We start from the raw sequence: 7,224 nt of genomic DNA on the forward strand, positions 1-7,224 counted from the left end.
TAACATGAAGCGTTTTTAGCAGGCTTGTAGCCGCCACATGAAAGGTTGCCAATGGAGTCGTCGCAGGCATGTTCAATTGCAGCGTGAACAATAGTTGCCAGTTTCGTAGTTAAGACATGACCAGTTGTCTGGCAACACGCTTAGTATGCAGCTAGCGGAGCGTATCGCACAAACACACACACACACACACAAAGATGGAGGAGATTTTCCGTGAGGCTCACGCCGTCGCAAAAGAAGCCGTCAATTCCCTGACCGGAGGGTTGAATACACGCGGCTGATGTTCTGTAGATGTTATCGCTGGGCAGATTCATGTTTGGAAAAGGACCTGAGAGGAAGCAACTAGAATGGTACTTGAAGAGGGGTACACACTTTTTTTTTTTACATCTTAACCATTTTTTTTTAAAAAATATGAGCGATCCCACATATGACAAGAAAAAAATGGTCACGTATGCTTACTTGACCTATGAGAGGCAGCATAGTGGCACAGAATGTCCAGACTGACGTAAAATACAAAGATGGAGGAGTACCGGTGGCAATGGTAGAAGAAGCTAGGCCAGGGAGGGTAACTGAAATGATGTTGGAGGCCACACCCGAGTTCTGCCAGTTGTCTTATATTTGCATGAGACAAATGCCAACCCAAAACAGTTTTTATTTTCTAGCATACCGCAAGTGTGCTCAACTTTGGCGATGAAGACGCTCCAGCCTCTGATTGAGCATGCAGGCCGACAAATGGAAGCATTGTGATGCCATGACACTCTTTGACAGGCTCACTGTGAGATCTCTTCATCACTGCTGCTCCATGTTTAAGCCGTCACACTCCAGCGGCCATAAGACCGCGTAAGACCACGTGGACCATCAATATCAGGTCATTACATCGGACACACCCCCGAGCGAGCTAAAGCCAATGATGGCGTCCTAGTTCATAAAACAAAAGGATATTTTACAATGCTGTTTTTATGAAGGAGAATTCTAATGGAAGTCAACCTTGAACATTTATTGACAATAATATGTTATATGTGACCTCACTAGTCTAAAAATGGCATGCTGATTAATATTACATTTGTGGAATATGAGTTATGAAGCAAAATCCAGCCATTTTTATCCATCTCAGGGGGCGGCCATTTTGCCACTTGCTGTCGACTGAAGATGACATCACAGTTGCTCATGGTTCAGGCAAGGACCAATCACAGCCTACCTGTTTTCTGAAGCTGATCTGTGATTGGTTGTTACCTGAGACCTGAGCAGCTGTGATGTCATCTTGAGTCGACAGCAAGAGGCAAAATGGCTGCCGACTGAGATGGATAAAAATGGCTGGATTTTGCTTCTTAAATCATACTCCACTAATGCAATATTAACCAAAATACCATATTTACTGTAGACCAGTGGGGCTGCATTGAACATATTGTCAAAAACATTTTGGGGGGGTTAACTTCCCCTTTAAATAATATTCCTATGAAAGTCATAGAATTGCGAAAATAGTGGAAACGTTATTGAAATAACGTCACCATTGTTGAAGCAAAAGCTTGGATTAACATCACGGTACTGTGAGAAAATAACATTTTACTTTGAAATGTAGTCAAAATATTGAAATCATTTTGAAAGTAATTCATGTTATAATAATGTAATGATAGTGGCTATTTTGTTTGTTTCTCCCATCATCAAGCGAGGTGATTTTCACAAATAATTAAAGAATAACATTTTTGAATGTTTATTGTACATTAAAAAAATTATTATGCACCTGTGGCTACAAAAAGCAAAGCGTGAAGAGTCTCTGTTGGCAAAATGCACACGCACAATTACTAAATAGGGTCTTCATTGTAAACATCCTCACTAAACACTTGCTCTCTTTTATTCTTTGTGTTCTAAACAGTTGGGTCAAAAGTAACCCAATTATGGATCAAAAATGGACCAATCCACTTGATGGGTCAATTTGACCCAACTTTCTGGGACCCAATTTTTTGACCCATGTAAAGGATCTGACGAGTTCTTTTATGCTGAAAGACTCAATTCTTGACTGAAAGTTGGGCCAAATCTACCCAAGTAGAGGATCGGTCCATTTTTGACCCATAGTTGGGTTATTTTTGACCCAACTGGTTTTAGAGTGTATATGATGGCTCGATCCTTGTCTTTTCTTCCCCGCCCTTCCTTAGCGCCTTCCTTCCTTTTCTAAGAAAAGTGAGTACCGACGGGCCTTTCCGTCCGGTCCTGTCTATTGATCATTGGTTTACATGTTTCTTGGACATGTTTCAAAAACTTTATTTGGTCGCGGTTTGTTTTTGTTGAGTTATGCATGCAAGGGTCAGTCATGGACGGGAATTTATGCACGATTGTCAAGTTAAGTGCTAGTTGTGTGGCACGCTTTATTCCCACCTCGGGTAGTACAGTATGTTTTACAGAGCATGTGACAAAATAGCGAAGTCAAAAGCAGAATCATTTGAACTACCTGGGATGTAATGGGAACAATACATTACATTTGAGCAACTTGATCCTGATATATTTGTCTTTAGGTAAAGTGCGGCAGATTACAAAGACTAATTGACCTGATGTCGGCACTTTTCACAGCCAGACGTCCATCTGTACAGTTTCAATGACTATGCACGGGTGCTCTAACCTCAGCCATTAATAATCTTGTCATTGCATCCCATTGCATGTTTTTCTTCTCAATACTCCTACCTTGCCACACTTTAAAAAATATATATATATTATTCTTTTTTTTCCTGGCGAGCTCAGTATTGTTCATTCGGTAATTTTACCAATTTGACATGTCATCATCATTGCTCTCTCTTTTTTTTTTTTTTTTGGGAGAGTAGGTGTATGTGCGTGCGAGTGTGTGTGTGTATTCATTAGTTCCCCTAAAACCTATTAAAAAATCCCATACCGTTCACCTAAACCGAACACTTCCAGCCAGAGTCGTGAGGCCGTCAGGAGACCCGAGGAAGGACCAAAGAAAAGAAAACTACCTTGCCACACTTGATGCGAGAGTGATTTTTTTTCCTTCATTTTTTCTCAGGTACTAAAATTTTTTCTCAGATCCACATACCAAATATCTGCTAGCTTGAGTGTGCCGGCGCATAACCGTGCGCGACGGTGCACTTGCCCTCTCGGCGAGAAAAAGCAAAAGGGGTAAGAGGACTGACACAAGGTAGCGTTTGCAATTCGGAGGTTTTGGTTTCAAGCTCTCCAGTCATCAATCATGCCGGCCCTATTCTGCTCTTTGACAGCTCACTACAAGGCTTGACATTTAACACTCGCGAGCCTGCGCCACCGCCGCACACCGCAGACAAAAATGGAATAGAACGACACTTTCCCCCCTCGTCGGTAAGTGGGCGACGCTGAGGCAAAGCAGATACAAATTAATAATTCCCATCTGCAATACACTTCAGAGCGTGGAGCGAAATGAGTGCCGTCCACCCCCCCCCCCCCTTTTGGCCTCACTCTGACACGCACAAAAGAGCTAAATGAGAAAGTCAAGAGGCCTCTGGGCCTATTAGACTAAATGCTAGTGTGTGTGTTTTTTCTTTTTATGCTGGGATGGACTCTGTGAACTTTGCGAGAGGCCCGACTTGGACAGTTATTATTACACGGCTCACGAACTATTAGTGTTTATATCACATTTTTCTATCTTAATATTTCAATTAATAGTGAACACGTATGTATAATAGCCTCAAGCGATAACAGCACGGTGGCACTTGAGGCCATTTAATTTGCTATTCATGCCACAAAACTTGCCTTTGAAGTCGCACCACCCTGCGAGTTTGAACCTCAGTCCAGTGCGTATCAAAGCAATCTTTATTGACCCAATGAACCCATATCAAAGTAAGCCACCGTCTTAATTGACACAAATTGGCTTCCACAAATTTATACTCAAAGGAAGCATTCTGTTATATAAATGGGAACAGGTTTATACCTTCGGCCAGCAAACTAAAGAGCATTTTAATTGTTCCGCCATTCACTTTACTGGCATAGGTAGATAGCCGAACGAAGATATAGTTGGAATTAATACTTTTTGGACACATTAAGTGAAATTAGATGTCCTACTGCACCCCGATGAGCTCTCAAGGAACAGAACTTGGACATCATCGCATCAAATGATTAAATCTGCACATACATTAGAAAAATTCACAACAGCTAACAAAAAATGTACTTGGTTGTGTAATTTCAGCCCCAACTCTATACAGGTGAATGTCAATACTTGAAAAAAAAATCTTGAAAAGAAAGAAGTGAAACTCTGATTAAATGCAGAATATCTATGACACATACGAAAATACTTTAAAAAATACTTTAAAAAATACTTTAAAAAATACTTTAAAAAATACTTTAAAAAATACTTTAAAAAATACTTTAAAAAATACTTTAAAAAATGTCAATCTTAATTTCAATTTTTCTTATGCCACTGCAGTTTCTAAAGAAGCTATAATGATCAAAATTATATAAAAATTCAACTGTCAAATATTTCACTGTCGAAAATCTTTAGGTCATAAATTCGAACTTCTGCAAAAAAAAAAAACTGACATTTCCCAATATTTACAAGATGTATTTATTGAGCTGCACCTTTACAAACCATTTAAAAGTCCATTTTCCTTTCACTTTCTTCGTCTAAGTGAGGAAGACGCTCTGGTGGTCGGTCACTGGCACACAGCTTATCGTTACGGTAGGTGTCATTTCACTCACTCAAGAGCAAATCACAGCGTCGCAGCAGCGTGTGACCCGCAGTCGCAAGGCCCCGCCTGCTCCCGCCTGCATTAATAACCCAGATAAACATAAAGCTAAATACCAGGCCATGATCTGTTAACTTTTATGAGCATCGGAGAGATTGGCTTATGATTTTTTTTTTTTCTCGCTTCGCTACGCTGGAAGGATCGGAATAGGATATGAGAGCGTCCGACTCCCCATGGAAAGGCTTGCGCTCCTCTTTTAAGTCGCCTGCATATATAATTGTCAGGGTTCCCACTTAGCGTTAGCGCAAACCTCCACGGGCTTGTCGCACACAATAATGTGTGATATGTACTTAAAGGGCCTTGGCAAGGTGGCAGCGCTGGGACTGTTCAAGCAGCGCGTACATAAATATAGAGCGCGTGTAGCTTTAATTAAAGCCTGTCCTTTTAAAAGCAATTCTAAAAGATAAATGATGCATTAACTGTCGCAATAGAAGGTCATCTAAATAATGTGTAGTACGTTTTATGTTCACTCGCTGGACACCTGCGCAGGCTGACATTTAATACATTGGAATTCTACTTTGTTGAAGATAATAAAGTTTTGAGAGATATTCATCCTGCATTGTTCATTATTGAGCTGTAGTGTAATTTCGAATATCTTGACACTTTCATGTATAGTAACCAAATAAGAAGCAGTTCTCAGTATGATGCGGTACAATTTAAAGGGAAAGTCAACCCCCACAATTTTTTTGGCCAATAGTATGTTCTATGCAGATCCACTGGTGTAAATATGGTATTCTGGTTAATATTGCATAAGCAGCAAAATCCAGCCATTTTTATCAATCTCAGGAGGCGGCCATTTTGCCACTTGCTGTCGACTGAAGATGACATCAATGTTGCTCAGAGCTCAGGTAACGACCAACCTCAGCTCACCTACAAAATGGCCGCCCCCTGAGATGGATAAAAACGGCTGGATTTTGCTTCCTAACTCATATTCCACAAATATAATATTTATCAGAATGTCATGTTGTCACTAGTGAGGTCACATATAACATATTATTGTAAAGAAATGTTTAAGGTTGACTTCCAGCTACAAAAAACAAAGCAGACCGAATTAAATGAGATGTTTTAAATAAATGTTAGTTTGTTTGTTTGTCCGAGTACACAAAAACTACACGTTAAAATAGTTGCAAGATGCTAAGAGTAGTAGCAAGACGCTAAAACTACAGTTAAAAGAATCACACAAAAACTATCATAGGTACTTAATTACAAGATTACGCAGAAATGATATTGAGTTACTAGGCTTAAAGATAAAACCAACACGCATAACACCAAAATTATATTTGAGATTTCACAATAATGACACAAGTAGTTAGTAGCGGGCTTGCGCTAAAGCTACGGTTAGTGAGTATGGTTACATATAACATGCGTTGCTCGTTGCAAGTTCACGCTAAAATTACAGTTAATACACTCTAAAAAGAGAATTGTTGAACCAATTTAAGTTTAAAAAGAATTGTTGACCAACTTAAAAAAAACACTTTAAATGGTTACACACGATTGAATTAAATTAATCCAAAAGTGAATATACTAAATTCAATTTTCATTAAATGTAATTTATTCAGTTTGGATTAACTTAATTCAATTGTGTGTTACCATTTGAAGCAATTAAAAAAAAGAAGTTGGTCAACAATTCTCTTTTTAAACTTAAATTGGTTCAACAATTCTCTTTTTAGAGTGAAGGATTATACTAATAAGATGTTGAGTTGTGAGATGATAAAGAAGACCAGATTAAACCATTAAATTTTAGTGCGATTATCTGTCGAAAGTTGGTAACTTTTTGCCATTACGGTGCGCTAGTGGCCAAGCGGGGCAGTGACCAACAGATCCATCAGATGGAAAAAACAAACGTAGTACACATTCAAAGCACCTAGAGGTTGAGTTGGACACATACAGTATAGGATTTCCCGTGCTTGGTAGAAATATGTACTCCACTGAGGTTCATTCTACTCTTGCCAGAACCTTTACTAGATTGCGCAGGTGCAACTAGTTGTTTCACTTTGAAAAGCTCATTATTCCACCTGAATTCTTGTTGAAATGGAGCAATCATTTCCTACTTGTTGTGACGACTGCGATTTCCCTCACTTCCAGTTATTGCACTGTGATTTGTTTACCCAATTGCAAAGATCCATATTTCACCGTTTGACATTTAAAAGGGTGGAACTGAAGGTCATCAAGAGGTAGGGGATGCGGGCAGACGTCTGCAACTGTTTGTTTACCGTAGCGCTCGTTGGTGTCAGACTTCCTGACATTCTTGTACCTTATCTGCGCTATTCCCAACGTCTGCGAACCGGTGCCAGCGAACACGCGGGCCGGTGGGGGTGGCGTGTGTGAAGTATGTGAGTGTGTGTGCGTGTGCGTGTGGGCTCCGCACCGGGCCAACGTCCAAAAGAGTCAGTGCTTGTGCTTTTGAGGAGTCAGGGTCACGGGAGATTAACCCATGTGATCTGGCAGTGCTGGAAGAAATGTGACTAAGTGCAGAGCAGAGGTGCCGCAGAGGGCAGCACAGGCC

The sequence above is a fragment of the Vanacampus margaritifer genome, chromosome 6, assembly GCF_051991255.1.
Source record: "Vanacampus margaritifer isolate UIUO_Vmar chromosome 6, RoL_Vmar_1.0, whole genome shotgun sequence".
NCBI classification, from domain to species: Eukaryota; Metazoa; Chordata; class Actinopteri; order Syngnathiformes; family Syngnathidae; genus Vanacampus; species Vanacampus margaritifer.